Source organism: Triticum dicoccoides, chromosome 3A, assembly GCF_002162155.2.
Source record: "Triticum dicoccoides isolate Atlit2015 ecotype Zavitan chromosome 3A, WEW_v2.0, whole genome shotgun sequence".
Classification (NCBI taxonomy): domain Eukaryota; kingdom Viridiplantae; phylum Streptophyta; class Magnoliopsida; order Poales; family Poaceae; genus Triticum; species Triticum dicoccoides.
In genome coordinates, this window is record NC_041384.1 from 512,755,707 (window position 1) to 512,774,356 (window position 18,650).

At 45.7% G+C, this 18,650-nt stretch overlaps 1 pseudogene; it reads left to right on the plus strand.

Moving 5' to 3' along the window:
* The first annotated feature begins 4,309 nt into the window (after positions 1–4,309).
* Positions 4,310–13,641, plus strand: LOC119268857 (annotated as a pseudogene).
* Positions 13,642–18,650: the final 5,009 nt, after the last annotated feature.

Sequence of the window (18,650 nt, forward strand, 5' to 3'; positions counted from 1 at the left end):
ATGCATGCTGGATAGCGGTCGATGAGTGGAGTAATAGTAGTAGATGCAGAATCATTTCGGTCTACTTGTCACGGACGTGATGCCTATATACATGATCATACCTAGATATTCTCATAACTATGCTCAATTCTGTCAATTTCTCAACAGTAATTTGTTCACCCACCGTAGAATACTTATGCTCTTGAGAGAAGCCACTAGTGAAACCTATGGCCCCCAGGTCTATTCTCATCATATCAATCTCCATCACTTTAATTTTGCTTTGTTTTTATTTTGCCTTTAATTTTTACTTTGCATCTTTATACCAAAAATACCAAAAATATTATATCTATCAGATCTCACTCTCGTAAGTGACCGTGAAGGGATTGACAACCCCTAATCGCGTTGGTTGCGAGTAGCTATAGTTTTGTGCAGGTACGAGGGACTTGAGCGTAGCCTCCTACTGGATTGATACGTTGGTTCTCAAAAACTGAGGGAAATACTTACGCTACTCTGCTGCATCATCCTTTCCTCTTCGGGGAAATCCAACGCAAGCTCAAGAGGTAGCAGGGGCTCTCGCCCCTCCGCCGCCATGGAGGCCATGGACCAGAGGGGAAACCTTTCTCCCATCTAGTGAGAAGGTCAAGGAAGAAGAAGAAGGGGGGCTCTCTCCCCCTCTCCCCCGGTGGCGCCGGAACGCCGCCGGGGCCATCATCGTGTGACGGCGATCTACACCAACACCTCCGTCATCTTCACCAACATCTTCATCACCTTCCCCCATCTATCTACAGCGGTGCACTCTCGCGCAACCCGATGTACCCTCTACTTGAACATGGTGCTTTATGCTTCATATTATTATCCAATGATGTGTTGTCATTCTATGATGTCTGAGTAGATTTTCATTGTCCTATCGGTGGTTGATGAATTGCTATGGTTCATTTAATTTGCTTTTGGTTATGTTGTTGTCCTTTGGTGCCCATCATATGAGAGTGCACGTGGATCACACCATAGGGTTAGTTGTATGTTGATAGGACTATGTATTGGAGGGCAAGAGTGACAGAAGCTTTAACCTAGCATAGAAATTGATGCATACGGGATTGAAGGGGGACCAATATATCTTAATGCTATGGTTGGGTTTTACCTTAATGAATGTTAGTAGTTGCAGATGCTTGCTAATAGTTCCAATCATAAGTGCATAGAAATCCAAGTCAGGGATGACATGCTAGCAGTGACCTCTCCCACATAAAACTTGCTATCGGTCTAATAAAGTAGTCAATTGCTTAGGGACAATTTCGCAACTCCTACCACCACTTCTCCACACTCGCTATACTAACTTTATTGCTTCTTTACCTAAAACAGCCCCTAGTTTTTATTCACGTGCTCTTTATATTCTTGCAAACCTATCCCGTTACACCTACAAAGTACTTCTAGTTTTATACTTGTTCGAGGTAAAGCGAACGTTAAGCGTGCGTAGAGTTATATCGGTGGTCGATAGAACTTGAGGGAATATTTGTTCTACCTTTAGCTCCTCATTGGGTTCGAAACTCTTACTTATTGGAAGAGACTACAATTGATCCCCTATACTTGTGGGTTATCAGTGTTCCTTACGTGGTTGGGGATTTATGGGACCCCCTTGACAGTTTGCTTTGAATAAAACTCCTCCAGCAAGGCCCAACCTTGGTTTTACATTTGCCTAACAACCTATTACCCTTCCCTTGGGTCGGACAACCCGAGGGTCATCTTTATTTTAACCCCCCCCGGGCTAGTGCTTCTCTAAGTGTTGGTCCGAACCGGGCAGCCTGCGGGGCCACCTCGAGGAAACTTGAGGGCTGGTTTTACTTGTAGCTTGTCCCATCCGGTGTGCCTTGAGAACAAGATACGTGCGATTCCTATCGGGATTGTCAGCACATCGGGCGGCTTTACTGGTCTTGTTTTACCATTGTCGAAACATCTTGTTACCGGGATTCTGAGACTAATCGGGTCTTTTTGGGAGAAGGAATATCCTTCGTTGACCGTGAGAGCTTTGTGATGGGCTAAGTTGGGACACCCCTGCAGGGTATAAACTTTTGAGAGCCGTGCTCGCGGTTATGTGGCAGATGGGAATTTGTTAATGTCTGATTGTAGAGAACTTGACACTTGACTTAATTAAAATGCATGAACCGCGTGTGTAGCTGTGATGGTCTCTTTTCGATGGAGTCCGGAAAGTGAACACGGTCTTGTGTTATGCTTGAACATAAGTAGCTTCAGGATCACTTCATGATCACTTCTAGCTTCTCGACCATTGCTTCTCTTCTCGCTCTTATATTATGTATGTTAGCCACCATATTTTCTTAGCGCTTGCTGCAGCTCCACCTCACTACCTTATCCTACCCATAAGCTTAAGTAGTCTTGATCTCGCGGGTGTGAGATTGCTGAGTCCTTGTGACTCACAGATACTTCCAAACAGTTGCAGGTGTCGACGATACCAGTGCAGGTGACGCAACCGAGCTCAAGTGGGAGCTCGATGAAGATCTTGGTCGTTGCTATGTGTCTTTTCCGGATGATCAGTAGTGGTGCCCAGTTGGGACGATCGGGGATCTAGCATTTGGGGTTGTCTTTCTTTATTTTGGTTATGTAGTCAGACCTTTGATTGTACTCTGGATGATGTATGTTTAACTTGTTATTTGTGTGAAGTAGCGATTGTAAGCCAACTCTTTATCCCTTTCTTATTCAGTACATGGGATTGTGTGAAGATTACCCCACTTGCAACTAAACCACCATGCGGTTATGCCTCTAAGTCGTGCCTCGACACGTGGGAGATATATCCGCATCATGGGCGTTACAAGTCCGAATATGAGTCCACCGCGTGAGGGGCTTGGTCTCTAATTTCTTTTGGGCCCAAAGCGAAGTTGGAGAAATTATTGTACAACATCTAATCATGTCCCTTTGATTCATCACCACGGATGGTTTGTACATGTGTTCGGTAATTCTGCAATTAGACATAAAATTTAAATAGGTAATGTATTTTTGTCCTGAATAATATAAATAAATCATGAGTATGCCATATACTCGCCTTTGCTATAACCATTGCTGTAGAGGACTACTATTACAGCGTCATTTTAGGTTGATACTACGTGGACTAGTACGCCGACAAGTAGATAGTAGATCCTAGGTGGCAGCTTGAGACCTCTGGGATGGGACAAATTTGCTTTTCCGTTCTAGCCTCTCTAGGCATTCTAGCTTTCGTCTGTACTCAGACTCGCCATGTTTCCGCTATGTAATGAATGTGATGTAAATGTGACTTGGATGTAATTTGGATCATGTTTGACGTGAGACCTACTTACCTTCATTAGTTTGTTTATGTGATGATACGGATAATGTTTCACCTCAATCCGTATATCCATGCATTTATGTGTCGAAGCTATCTGAATCGGGCATGTATCTAATATGCGTCTATTCTGTATTTGAGAGTAACACGCTAAGTTTGGAATAGTTTCGCATTCGAGGCCTTACAGTGAGTTCCATTAGACGGTTGAAGACGTCCCACATTACACCTCATTTCCTTTGATGTTTTTAAAATTAGGGTGCTTGATTTGCAGACCCAATTGCTCACCCCTATGCCTGGGAATGACAAACTCATTAGTCCGTGACTCTATTGGGGCCAATATAAAGATGTGCCCTCTTAGATTTCCTAGATCTTCCATGCCAACCAAGTGATATCACAGTTCATAGCCGAAATAGATTTGCCAGATTTTTGCACACTAATCATTAGCTAGGCTTACTAAATGAGTTTTTTTAGATTAGTTGGGAAATGAGTGAATGTTGAAATGTTTTGGCATTGCTATAATGGGACGAGTTAAATACACCTAATGTCATTGTAGTTGTCTAAAAATCTCACTTATAGTCGAACCTCAGACTCGAGAAATGATAATTCAGTACCTTGTACTTGTTTGTGTGTCTCATTTTACTTAAGTTCTTGTCATTATGTTTTCAAATAACCCCCCTAAGTTGACCTATATAGTCAATCTTCTCTCCAACCTTCCCAATTATATTGCAAATCCCAAACCCTAACTCTCCCCTCCACTGATATATCTTCATCTGTCGCCGACTACCGTACCGACTAGGATTTCTTGGGCAGCAAGTACCAGGATTACCACAAGTGCCCCAATTGCTCCTGGTTTGGTTGTTATGATCGCTCTAGTCTTGTTATGTACTGCATTTGTGAAAATGGTGTTTGTGATTTTGAAGATGGGCCGATGTGTATGAAGATGACCTGGATGGAAATGACATAATATTGCATCCTTTGAATGCCGATCCACCAACAATTGAATCGTGCAGATAAAGCCAATGCAAGATGGACAGAGAGAATAAGCTGCAAAATTGCTGCAAAGACGTGGATGTTGATGGTAGGTATATTGATTTAAAGGAAATATTAGGTGCAATGAAGGTTTGTTGTGTGCATCTAGGACTCGTGCTTGTAGTCCTAATCATAAGTGTTGTTCACTGGTGATGTTACAAAGAGTACTCGTGTTGGAGATGATGCCGACTCGGTATCTTGAAGGTGTGCGCGTTTATAGAGATGAGTGTATGTGTGTGTATATGGGCATCCGTGGCTTAAAAAAGTACTCGTGTTGCCATGTTGCCACGAGCACAATGTAGTATTTCTTTTTTCTTTTTTCGAGCGGAGAGCATAATGTGTACGTTCATGAGCACAATGCATTCTCTCTAATTAGTCAATGGACTTTTAATATCTTCACCCATCGATTCCCATTCCCCGTTTCTATTTTTTTTACAACGCCACGTTCCCCTATTCGCAAAAAAACAAAAAACAAAAAAAAACACAAACGTTCCCCATTTTCTAACTCCCACGAACCAAAACACGCTGACGGTTGGGCTAGCCGGGCCGCTCTGACGAACCATCACCCTCCCGGTCCACCGAGGCCCGGCAACCGCTACGCGGCGGAGACTCGATAAACAGGGAAGCCCTAGCGCGTGAGCGGGTCAGTCCATCGCGTACCCGGCGTCGCTCGCGGGAGGGTGTCTGGAAGCTGCGAAATCTCCCCGAGGCGCGCGGTGCCGAGGCCGCGGCGACCGGCGACGGCGAGGTCAGTGCCCCCGCCGTCCCTGCTCCCCTCCCCCCTCCCATCCACTGCCCCGTTGCTTCCTGCACGTCAACTGCCCGCAGGTCGGACCTCCATCTTACCCCGTCCTTCTCCATCGCCGGGCGGCAGCATCCGACAGTCTTAGCCCCCGCCGGACCGAGCCTGCCGTGCCGTGCCGTGCCGCGTCCCCGTCCCCGTCCCCGTCCCCGTGGGAAGGCCGACTGTTTCCTCCGCAATCCTGTCGCGCGACGGCTCGTCGCCCACTGAATTACCCCCAGGGGCCGCCGTTCTCCAACCGCTCTCCTCTGCGGCCGATCGCATCCGTGCCCCGGCCGCACTCCCCGCTGATTTCTCCGCTTTCATGCCACCCGACAAGCAGGCCTCGCATCTCCATATCCCGCAAAGAATGTTTTCCTCATCTTCCGTGCCCAATTCTACCGCTCGTGCTTTTCTGTCTTTTTGTCCCCTCCTTGTCAGTGCCCATTCTGCGGACGTGCAAAGGCTATTATGATACTTGCGATTACTAATTGCGAATCTAGGGTTTCGTGTACAAAACGGTGTGTATTTTGTTGCTTTTGAGCTAGTTTTCTTCATTGCGGATTTGTAACAGTTGCAAGGCTTGCTGTGACTCGGCAGTATATTAGGTGATTTAAATATACTTTGCACGAAAGGAGGTGGTGTAGGAAGCTTTGGATCTGGAGTGGTGGGATGGAGAGGTAGGGGAATACTTTGGATCCGCCTTACGCTGGTTAGCTAGTTTATATTAGTGAAATGTGGCAATAGTGATATTGGCTTTCTTGCCACCTCAAAGCATGTTTTCCCTGTTAATACCCTCTGATGCCTCATCTTTTGTACAGTAACTCCTGAATCTGGTATGATACCGTGAGGTATGAAATAATGTGCATTGAGAGAACCAAATAATAGCGATGAACAATCATGACAAGGGAGAAATTTTGGTGAAGCCAGCCACATATTTGTTAAAGCAAGCCCTTCAGAGTTGCAAGGGATTGTGTCTCACACATCCCCATCAAACCTATTTGGGCTCTCGGATTCTTGCTGTATCTAGTGCCACAGAATAATCTAGCTTCTGATCCTCTCAAGTGACACTAATTGCTTCTACCTTGCTTTGGATTCCTTGTGTCACGACCGCATTTCATAGCATTATATGTCCTCCACAATCCACACGCCATGTTACAGTACACTGTAACTGTTTTCCCCTTCTTTCTTAGAATAATTTAATTTAATCATACTTGTCAAGTCGGACTAGCGTATGACTTACGTTTCTCAACACTTCCTCTTTTTTAAGGTTATAAAATTAGGTCTAAAAGGTAATTTTGTGGTAAGTTTGCAAATGTTTGTACATTTAGGCACTATCATAACACATGCATTGTGACGACACAGGAAACTGCAATACCTAATTGCCTATAGCTGCAGAGCTGGATCCTGTTTCAGGTGAAGTATCTGAGATACCCATCCACATGTATCCAATCAGCTGTTAATATGGTGCATCAGTTCAGTTTGATGATAATACCACATAAAAGATGTGTGTCTTGTGGTTCTTCCCTTTGGTCCTGCACTCCCTTGCCCATCCACATGTATCCAATGAGCTGTTAATATGGTGCATCAGTTCAGTTTGATGATAATACCACATAAAAGATGTGTGTCTTGTGGTTCTTCCCTTTGGTCCTGCACTCCCTTGCTTCGTGTCATGCCTCTTTTGACCAGATAGGTATTACGTACACTCCACTGTGAACTATAAGAGAAACGACAAGTCCATCCAAATCAAGTACTTAGAAGTTGCACGTGAACAATTGCCTCCAACATTTGGTTTATGGTGTTAATGACCATATTTGAAGGACAGGCCTGGCGCAGTGGGGAAGTACTCCACACTTGTGGCAAGAGGTCCTGGGTTTGAGGCAGCCTCTCTGCATTGCACTGTGCAGGGGTAAGGCTTGCCTCGTATAATCCTTCCCCGGACCCCAACTGGTGTGGGAGCTTCTAGCACTTGGTCTATCCTTTTTTTTTGTTAATTTTTGGCTAATAACCATATTTGTATTTACTTTATTGATGTAGGCCCCGGCACATTTCTATCGACTGAAAAAGCTTACTGGATCATCTTCCCCTACAGAAAGGTTCTACAAGGCTTGCCCTAAATCTCCCAGGATCGGCCTATCAGTTCCTGCAGAGAAGGTCGGTCTGTGGTCATCATCGATATGGGCAAAACATCTGCTTCTGGTGTTGTTCAGGAGAATGAAAAAGTTGGGAATGGTTCACCCTCTTCTCCTACCAAGGGGAAAAGGGGAAGGAAAGGGTCCCAGATTATAGCAAATAAAAAGTATCCCCTGAGATCTGCACATAGTAGTACCAGGGTGCTTCGATCTACTTCAAAAGACAAGAGTAAGACGCCTAATGAGCCAGTAAGTCCATTGAGATCCGCTCATAGTAGTCCCAGGGTTCTTCGATCTACCCCTAAAAACAAGAGCAAGACACCTAAAAAGCAAGTAAATTCATTGAGGTCCGCACATAGTAGTGCCAGGGTGCTTAGCTCTACCTTGAAGAAAAAGGTACCTAATGAGCCAGTAAACGACAGTACTGCTGCTCAACCAGCTGCCAGGAAAAGGAAAAGAGGCAGGCCCTCAAATGCAGCTAGTCCCAAGAATGAGTGCATCAAAATTCGCCAGCGAGTTAGATACATTTTGAATCGAATGAACTACGAACAAAGTTTCATTCAAGCATACGCTGGTGAAGGTTGGAAAGGTCAAAGGTTTGTCTCTCTAATCACTATGTTTCACACTCCCTTTGATCTCTCATTTCTTTGTTTGCTGGAACCTGGTGTTGTACATCTCAGAAAAGGATCAATTTAGTGAGGCAAATTGTGGTAAACATTAGCCAGTGCAAATAAAAATATGAGTTTGGGTTTATGGCACAGGGGGATGAGAGGTTACATAAGTAAGTCATTAGTCATGTAATGTGTCCTTGTGATCTATAAATTCAGATATGGGTGTATCTATTGTTCTCTTTGATGTCGTTTAACATCTCCACCCTCTAACGCTATGCTTTCTTGATACTTGCATATGTAGTTTGGAAAAAATAAGACCTGAGAAGGAGCTTGAGCGAGCCAAGGCAGAAATCTTGCGATGCAAGTTAAGAATTCGGGAAGCTTTTCGTAATATGGATTCTCTTCTATTGGAGGGGAAGCTTGACGAATCTTTGTTTGATTCTGAGGGAGAAATATCTAGTGAAGATGTAGGCCATCTTATTTTGTTCACTCCTGCTTGTTTATACTCATTGTTGTGACTTCAACAGACATAATCTGTTTTGTCTTGCAGATTTTCTGTGCCATATGTGCTTCAAAGCATGTTACACTAAAAAATGATATCATTCTTTGCGATGGAGTGTGTGATAGAGGATTCCACCAGAAATGTTTGAATCCTCCTTTGCTGGCAGAAGATAGTAATACCTAATTCTCTTCCCTTGATATAGAAAGCACCATTCCCTATGTTGCTCATGTACTTAATAACGTTTATTTCTAGTTCCTCAGGGGGATGAAGGATGGCTTTGCCCTGCGTGCGATTGCAAGCTAGATTGTATTGATTTACTAAATGAACTCCAAGGGAGCACACTTGCTATGCATGACTCATGGGAGGTAAATACCTACTGGGTGCCTTGTTTGATAGAGTAATGTACAGTCCTCTATTGCCAGCGTCCCCTCGATATAAACAAGACTGTTTGTTCTCCGCAGAAAGTTTTTCCTGAGTCAACTTCAAATGGCTTAAACCAAATTGGAGCATCTGATCTTCCATCCGATGATTCAGAGGAGGATTATGACCCTACTTTAGCTGAAGGGGACACGGTAGATGAAAACAAATCATCTGCAGAGGATGGGGACGAAGGATCAGATTCTGATGACCTGGATTTTATTACATCATCCGATGAGTCTGAACCTTCAAAGAAGAAAAGGTCTGAATCAAAGAACAAAAATACCGTCAATGACCTTGCGTTGCCTTCGGATGACTCAGAGGATGATGACTTTGATCCAGAAGGTCCAAATTCCAGTGAAGACCAAAAGACCAAAACAAACTCAGACGAGTCAGACTTCACATCTGATTCTGATGATTTCTGTGCTGAGATTTCTAAATCTTCTGGCAAGGATAAAGTTTCGGCACCTTCATTCTCAGACCAAACTAATGGAGTGGACATTATGGAAGCAGAGCTAGAGCAAGACTCTGTGCTACCAGCTTCAAATAGGCGACAAGTTGGACATTTGGATTACAAAAAGCTTTATGATGTATGTCTTTTCCTCGCATTTCTCCGTACCATAAATGCATGTTTTTTCACCTAAAAAAATGCATGTTTCTTATACTCAAATTCCTACGTGAAAGCATTTTCTCTTTATTTGGCATGCTGTTGACCTGAAGAATAAAGCCCTAATTTACTCCGGAAATAAAGGCCATTCAGTATTAGAAATATATTTATGATATAACAGAAGTCGTCACCCTTCTGCATCTTGACTCGGGTTGTTCCCTTATTGTGAGTGGTGTGTGGGTAGTTTTGGCTCAGTTTCAGGTTGTTGCCTTATTGGGTTGTACAAATTATTTTGGCTCAGTTTGGGGTTGTTGCTTTATTGAATTATACATATTTTCACTAAGTAATCAGTGCATTGTTTGTGAAAATCACATCATTCATTAAAGCTAATCCTGTTCTTTAATAATGCATGCATGGACCTTACTCGGGTTATTTCTATTTATTTTATATTGGAATCTAAAGGAGGCTTATGGAAAAGAAACCACTGATTCAAGCGATGAAGAAGAGTGGTCTGGACATAGCCCAAATGGAAATCCAGAAGACAGTGATACAGATTCATTTGCTGGACCACTTAAGCCGGCAAAAACCAGAAGAGCACGAGGTGGGCGCCAGAACAATGAGCGTACTCCACAGAGTGAACGGCACAGCGGTTCAGTAAGTGAACAGCATCCTGAAGTGCTTTCCAATGGCACCAGTAGCACGGCCAGGAAAAAAAGTTATGGTCCTATTGTTAATCAGGTATAGCTAACTATGCATCTCTACAGTTATATTGGTGCTGAAAGTTTATATCAGTTGCATTCTAAATTATGTCATTGGCACTCCATTTCTCTTGCAGAAGCTCAAGGCATATTTCGAAAAAGAACCTTATCCTAGTCGCCCAGCAAAAGAAAGTCTGGCACAAGAGCTTGGCCTGACATTCCATCAGGTTTGAAATGCCAGTTTGTCCTTTCATCATAACATGCATTTCTGGCCACACCCTTTTTTATCAATGTTAGCTGCACTTTTGTTGGGGGTGCCACTGTATTTCTCCTGCCTCACTAGAGTTTCTGTTGACAGATCACTAGATGGTTTTCTAGTACTCGTCATTACTCAAGAGTTAGTGCTGCCAAAAAAGGGAAGCGTTTAGAAAACTATACTGCTGAGAACAACGATGGCATTGCTGCGGATAGCATACAACAGAGAGAACCCAATGGCAGTGTATTGGGCAAACCAAATGTAGATAGAAACGGTATTGTTTCGGAGGAAAGGATGGCGCAAAAAAATCTTGATGAAGGTGAGAGAGAAGATACTCCATTCAGACAACATATCGGCTGTGAGCAGACACTAGATGGGACTCCTCCTGCTAACAAACACAACACTGCCAACTCGAGGAATGACACCTCGAGGAATGCAGAAGATACCCCACTCGGACAAGATATTGGCTGTGAGCAGACCGTGGCTGCTGTCAACCAAAACTGCACTATCGGCTCGAGCAATGTCGGCTCACCGAAAGGTGCGCCTGGAGGAAACAAGCGCCTTAAGAACTCTCCAAGGAGTGTTGGAAGCCCAAGACGTGGGTCTGCCGAGAAGAACATTCCTGGGCTAGAACATGTAGACGAGGCAAGGAGGAAGGCTATACTGCGGGAGCTGAGGAAGATGAAGGCCGCAGGCAGGTGAAGATCCCAGAGAGGTATCGTTTGAACCATTTCCGAACCTTCAGTGCAAGTCAAGTTTTAGATGCTACTCAACAAGTTTGAACTCTGGATTGCTTCGCAGCCAGAGAAGATGACTGACAGCTGAATTGTTGTGCCTCGTTTGTTTCAAGTTCATCAGTTGACAAGCCTGCTTATCGTAGCCCTGTTTCTCTATAGAGCCTTGAATTTCTGATTGGGTACACCTGGAATCTGAAGTACTTCATCCACAACAAGGGTTAAGCTGGGTGTAACAGTATTAGCGTAGCCTGTAGACTCTAGTGGACATTACAACTGTTGTTTGCCATGTTCTTGTATCATCTTGATGGGTAGCCATGTTGAGAGAAACTGATGTGAACCGTTGTTTCGATTGTATCTTGTAAACATGCTGTGAATTGAGAGTTGTTCCTTTCATTTTTTTTCCTGGGAGTTTAATGAAACGAGATCAATGACATCCTATCTGGTATCTGTGACATGCAATTTCACTTCACTAGAAGAGTACGATCGTGCTCTTGGTTCTCGTTCTGTTTTATAGACTGGATCAATCTCTTCTTCAAATGAGATCATATTCTAGCCCAGGAGCAATCTTTCTTCCTGTGTCCCAGGAGAGGTTCTTTTTGTGCTGTACACTCAGGGCTCCTCAAACGCCCCTATACATCCGGCTGGGTGGGTAAGTGACTTGCCATAAAATCGTGACCTAGTTGGGCTCCTCAAATTGGACTTATACTACATCATGGCTGACGTATACTCCCCATATCAGACTAGATCGGATCCACCTCTAATTGCATCAAATTGACAAGTCCACCAAATCCATCATCTTCCCACGCTTCCGTTTCCCACATCCCAGCCATCGCCGTCCTCCACCCTTGCTCCCCCATCCGCGCCACCACCCCCATCCGTCGCCCTAGATGTCATCTCTGGTACCCCATCGCCCACCGACGGCATAGATGTCGCCTCGGCGTTGTCATGGAGCTCTTGACCGCGGCGACGAGTTGCAAGGCAGAGAACGTCATCCGAAGAGAGCGGCAAAGGAAGCAACACCAGCAGAAAGCGACAACGAAGGAAGTTTCGACCAAGGGTATTGTGGATGTCGAGGAGGATGTGTCCCCTCCGCTGAGCCCGGTCGCCCCAAGCCCATCCATCCTACCACTGACAAGGAAGCCGACGTTTGCCCCGCCTGCGATTGACAACGATCCGATAGCCGAATGGGCATTTTCGGATGCATTTACGCAAGTGTGCGACTTGCTGCAATTCCAAAGGGTGCGAAAAAGCACGGGCAACTCCGGCGCCCGGTTTGCCTAGGTCCTGATCAAGATAATGTCCTAGCAGGAGATGGTACAATTTTTGCTCTATTTTGTATCACTTCGTTCATTATATCATTGTGCCATTGGATCATTTTTTTTGCATATTCTGCTAGTTTATTTCGAATCATGGTCATTTTAGGACAATATCATATCGAACATGATTAATGATGGTCAAGAGTCTATGGACCCTATGGAATGACTTTGGGGATCCAAATTGTCATAGTTTGATATTGGGGGAACACAATATCTGAGGATGTTTTGTTGGTTGAATCTTGGTTGACCATAAGCATGGACTCTATGTGGCACCGAGGAAAATGGCAACAAGTATTGGAAGAAGATCCACAATATCATGAATGCAAATAATATGTGGAACCGCATCCTATCAATACCACCTGCAATGTGGCCTCTCTCCAATATAGATGGTCCGCAATCCAAGACAACATGAACAAGTTTTTTGGTCACTATGCTTCCGTGCTTGGACGAAATCAAAGTGAGATTGGAGTCCAAAGTCACATAAGTTGAATTGCTTCTTTTTTGTCATAATTTGCATTGGTAGTTTTTTATGTTGAACTATCATGATTACTTTATTGTTTGATAGATGGTGTTGGCTGACACTTTGTACCAACAAACGAGAAGAAGCTATTTGGTTTTAGCCATTGTTAGATGAAATTGAATGGCCAACCAAAGTGGGTACAACCTGTGAAGAGCTCAAGACCGGTAACAAGAGGTTGAAGAAAACTGATGGCTCAAGCTCCCACCAATCCATTGGATTGGATGATGAAGAGGAAGAAGTTGTAGGGGAGATTGGACGAGCCATCATGCTAATGAATAACCCACAACTGATAGGAAATAAGTGAGAGAAGGGGGGAGCCGTCCGTGACGCCGCAATGACAAAAATGTCCAACACATGGATGGACATTTTTTCCACAAGCGAGGACAAGAAAGAGAAGAGGTACAAACTCATGTTGGATGAGCAAAAAGAAAGGATGGATTGAAACTGAGAGAGGGTGAACAACAAGTTACAAATTGAGAGCAACTATTTGAAAATTGAGAGAGAAAATAGAGTTGGAGAAGAAAGAGATGTGACTCAGATGGGAGCTCAAGAAGGCCCGTACTTTTGGATCAATAGAGCTCGAGAAGGAGAGGTTGCAACTTGCTCGAGAGACGGAGGATTCGATGATAATGTTGGAGGACGCAAGCCTCCTGGATGAGAAAGAGAAAAGGTGGCTTGAGGGGAAGAAGGAGACCGACCTGCCTAGAGAGAACGAGGGGCTGCAACAGCAAATGCGGCATGGATGGCTGTGACGACCCAAAACCGACGTTTCAGACGCTTTCCATGTTTTTCGAGTTTCGTCGTGTGATTTGTTTTGTTTGTTGCATTTATCATTGCATCATTTGCATTGCATCATGTCATCATGCAACCCCTTTTTAAAACTCAATTAAATAAATTGCATAGATCTTTCGATCTATTTAACTCAAGGGAATTCACATGGTGATTTCTCTTTATAACATATCCTCTCGATATTTAGGGAGCTACTATAAATATTCCATTAGTTTGGAATTAACCGCAACACACTTGCAATTTCAATCATATCCCTTTTCTACTTCAAGTTTGACCTCCAAACCTTGTCTATAATTCTTTCTTAATTTATCGAGGCTCCTCCTAAATTCTCAACATTTTTGGACCTAGCGAATACCCACTTCTTTCTCACACTCATTTGAATTAAATTCAAATGAGGTTGATTTCAACTTCACGCCCATGCTCACTTTCTATTTTTCTTGGATCAAGGTCATTTTTGTGAGCCCGGGAAAATTAACCCCATGCGCAAATTCTTTCCCTAACCCTCTCTTTCTTTTCTTCTCTCTAATTCTTTTGTACTAAAGGAAATAAGAGTAGAGAGAGAGAGATAGACAGCCTTGCAGCCTAGCTGGCCTCTTGGGCCGGCCCAAGGCCCAATCAGCGCCTATCTAACCCTAGCCCGATCCCCACGCTGCTCAGCTCTCCTCTATCCCCATCTCCCTCCCGATAGCGCCGCCACCAACGCATGCAAAAGAGCTTGCGCTCGATCTCGCAGCCCTCCAGGCTCTTCCCGCGCGTCGCGTCCGATCCCCATGGCCGCGCCTTGCCGTCTGAGCTGTTGCTTCCGTCGGCCCTGCCTCCACGCGCTTCCTCGCCGAGGCTCCCTGGTTCATCCTCCACGCCATGGCCAACCCGACCCCAAGCTCCTACTGCAGCCACTTCTTCCCAGCTCCGCCCCTACTTCTCTGGCTTCATCCTCGACCGGACATCATCGACCGGCCCCGCCTCCAACGCCCGTAACTCCAGCCTTCCTCGCCTCCCCGCCTTGTCGGAGGGCCAAGCCACTCGAGCCTCGTCGCCGCTGCCTCTGCTTCACTTGAGCCGCGTCGGGAGCCCTCTGCTTCGCGCACGTGCTCGTCCTGCATCGTCCGACCGCTCTTTGACCTGACATGGGGGCCGCCTCCTTCACCGACGCCTCAAGCCACCGCTGGCTTCCTGCACCGCTGCCGGGAACGGGTTGCCGTCTGCCCAACTCCGGCCTCTCCTGCAACACTCTTACACGCAACCCTTGTTGGCTTTCGATCCCTTGCCCGACGCCAAGACCGCAGCTCCATGTCCCCGTGGACGCCAAGCTCTCTTTCGGGGACCTCCTCAAGACCAGGAATGCCCTGACCGAGACCGACAAGTACCACTACGACCATCCCTCGCCAAGACCGACCTTGAAAGACTCGGATTCGTCAAGTGTGCAACGACCCGTGTACAACTACGCGGATTCGCCAAGTCCGACTACAAAGCGAAGACCATGTACCACTACTGTTCCCGTGGATTTTGGCAAGTACCCCTACGCACGGATACGCCAAGGTCGAATACGCCCGATGATGCGACAAGTACCTCTACCGATGACTCGAACGTCTACGAACCGTGTACGACTACCGTCGCCAATATCGCGAGTACCTCTACCGTTGTCGTCTACCACTACTTTCACTACCGTCGCCGAGTACCGATAGTACCACTACGTCGACTACGACCCATGAACAACTACATCGCATCGAACCCGAACCGTCCTGAATGCACGCTTCGAAGGTATAACCCCGAGACGACACCCGTGAACGAATGCATGTTTGTTGTATGAGATGTTCGTGTTGGCACCGTGTCCGAGTTGTCTTTGCGCGTTCCTCCTCGTTTGCCATACCGTCGACCCGTGGGAACCCGGTAACCGGGATCACCCCACCATCTTTTGCATGTTCCGTACATCCACACTTTTTTTTGCACCAACATCTCGACGAGTCATCAGATCATCGGAATGTTGTCGTGACACCATTTCCGTTGGTGTTGCCGTGGCACCCCTTTTGTTTCGCCATGGTGACCAAATGCTTCATAACACGCTCATGTCAACATTTTCATAAAATGGCATAAAACTTACATATGTCATTTGTTGGGGATCGTAGCAGAAATTTAAAATTTTCTACGCATCACCAAGTTCAATCTATGGAGTAATCTAGCAACGAGGGGAAGGAGAGTGCATCTACATACCCTTGTAGATCGCTAAGCGAAAGCGTTCAAGTGAACGGGGTTGATGGAGTCGTACTCGTCGTGATCCAAATCACCGATGATCCTAGCGCCAAACGGACGGCACCTCCGTGTTCAACACACGTACGGTTGGGAGACGTCTCCTCCTTCTTGATCCAGCAAGGTGAGAGGAGAAGTTGAGGGAAAACTCCAACATCACGACGGCGTGGTGGTGATGGAGCTCGTGGTTCTCCGGCAGGGCTTCGCCAAGCACTACGGAGGAGGATGAGGTGTTGGAGGAGGAAGAGGGCTGCGCCAGGGGAAGGGTGCGGCTGCCCTCTCTCTCCCTCACTATATATAGGGGAAAGGGAGGAGGGGGAGGCGCCCTAGGGTTCCCTAAGGGAGGGGCGGCGGCCACAGGGGAAACCCTAGATGGGTTTGGGCGCCCCCACCCCCTAGGAAACTTGCCCCCCAAGCCGGGAGGGGCGGCTGCCCTAGGGGTGGCGCCCCTACCTCTCCTGGTTACGTGAGATGGGGTGGGAGGGGTGCTCAGCCCCTTAGTGGGCTGATGTGCCCTCTCCCCTTGGCCCATAAGGCCCCCCAACACTTTCCGGGGCCTCCGAAACCCCTTTCGGACACGCTGGTCATCACCTGGTACCCCCGGAACAATTTCGGACTCCAATACCCTTCGTCCAATATACCGATCTTCACCTCCAAACCATTCCGGAGCTGCTCGTCATGTCCGGATCTCATACGGGACTCCGAACAACCTTCGGTAACCACATACTATTTCCCATAACAACTCTAGCGTCACCGAACCTTAAGTGTGTAGACCCTACGGGTTCGGGAACCATGCAGACATGACCGAGACAACTCTCCGGCCAATAACCAATAGCGGGATCTGGATACCCATGTTGGCTCCCACATGTTCCACGATGATCTCGTCAGATGAACCACGATGTCGAGGATTCAATCAATCCCGTATACAATTCCCTTTGTCCGGCGGTATTGTACTTGCCCGAGATTCGATCGTCGGTATCCGATACCTTGTTCAATCTCGTTACCGGCAAGTCTCTTTACTCGTTCCGTAACACATCATCCCGTGATCAACTCCTTGGTCACATTGTGCACATTATGATTATGTCCTACCGAGTGGGCCCAGAGATACCTCTCCGTTTACACGGAGTGACAAATCCCAGTCTCGATTCGTGCCAACCCAACAGACACTTTCGGAGATACCTGTAGTGAACCTTTATAGCCACCCAGTTACGTTGTGACGTTTGGCACACCCAAAGCACTCCTACAGTATCCGGGAGTTGCACAATCTCATGGTCTAAGGAAATGATACTTGACATTAGAAAAGCTTTAGCATACGAACTACACGATCTTTGTGCTAGGCTTAGGATTGGGTCTTGTCATCACATCATTCTCCTAATGATGTGAACCCGTTATCAACGACATCCAATGTCCATGGTCAGGAAACCGTAACCATCTATTGATCAACGAGCTAGTCAACTAGAGGCTTACTAGGGACATGGTGTTGTCTATGTATCCACACATGTATCTGAGTTTCCTATCAATACAATTCTAGCATGGATAATAAACGATTATCATGAGCAAGGAAATATAATAATAACCAATTTATTATTGCCTCTAGGGCATATTTCCAACATCATCCGCATCATGATAACAACATTTAAATATTTAAAATTGTTGTCTGCATTAAATTGCTAAATTGCATATGAGGATTTTCCGGAATTGTTTTTTGTTGTTCCGGCCTCATTTAAACTTGCCTAAATAGATAGTTTATATATGCTTCACCTCTTGCCATGTTAACTAACATTTAATCTTGTCTTGTTCATAAACGAGAGCGAACTAAATAATTAAGTGTGGTGTTGCATATTGAGCTCCACTTAATTTGTAGTATTGTTTGTTGCACTTTGCTATGCCATACCTCATTAAACTGGACATGCATCATACTTGATTATGCATCATGCCATGTTTATGTGATGATTGTTTACCATGTTATTTGCTTCTTTTCGGTTGTGCTTCTTCTCGATAGTTCCTGTTTCATTGCGATCGTGAGGTTTCGTTCGACTATGTGGGCTCGTCTTCTTCATGGATTCGGTCTTCTTCCTAGCGGGATTTCAAGCAAGATGACCGTCACCCTGGATCTCACTACTATCTTTGCTATGCTAGTTGTCTCGATGCTATCGCTATGTCGCGCTACCTATCACTTTGTTTATCAAGCCTCCCAAATTGACATGATGGCCTCTAACCTTTTTCACCATCCCAGCAAACCGTTGTTTGGCTATGCTACCGCTTGCTCAGACCCTCTTATAGCGTGCTAGTTGCAGGTGCAGTTGCAGGTTGTTTCATGTTGGGACATGGATATCATGGATATCATGGGATATCACGATATCTCCTATTTAATTAATGCATTTATATACTTGGTAAAGGGTGGAAGGCGCGGCCTTTTGCCTGGTGTTTTGTTCCACTCTTGTCGCCTTAGTGTCCGTCATACCAGTGTTATGTTCCTTGAATTTTGCGTTCCTAACGCGGTCGGGGTTTATGCCCCCCCTTTGTTTCTTCGTTTAAAGTAAAGCTTTCCTGAGGAGATCCAACATTGGTTTTACCATTTGACTAATAACAACTAAAACTTGCATAGGGACCGGCTAGCACCCGATGTCTCTTAATTAACCCTCGGGCCAGTGCTCCTCACGAGTGTTGGTCCACCTACCTAGCAGTCGGCGGTGCCGCCTTGGGGCAACTTGATGGTATTTTG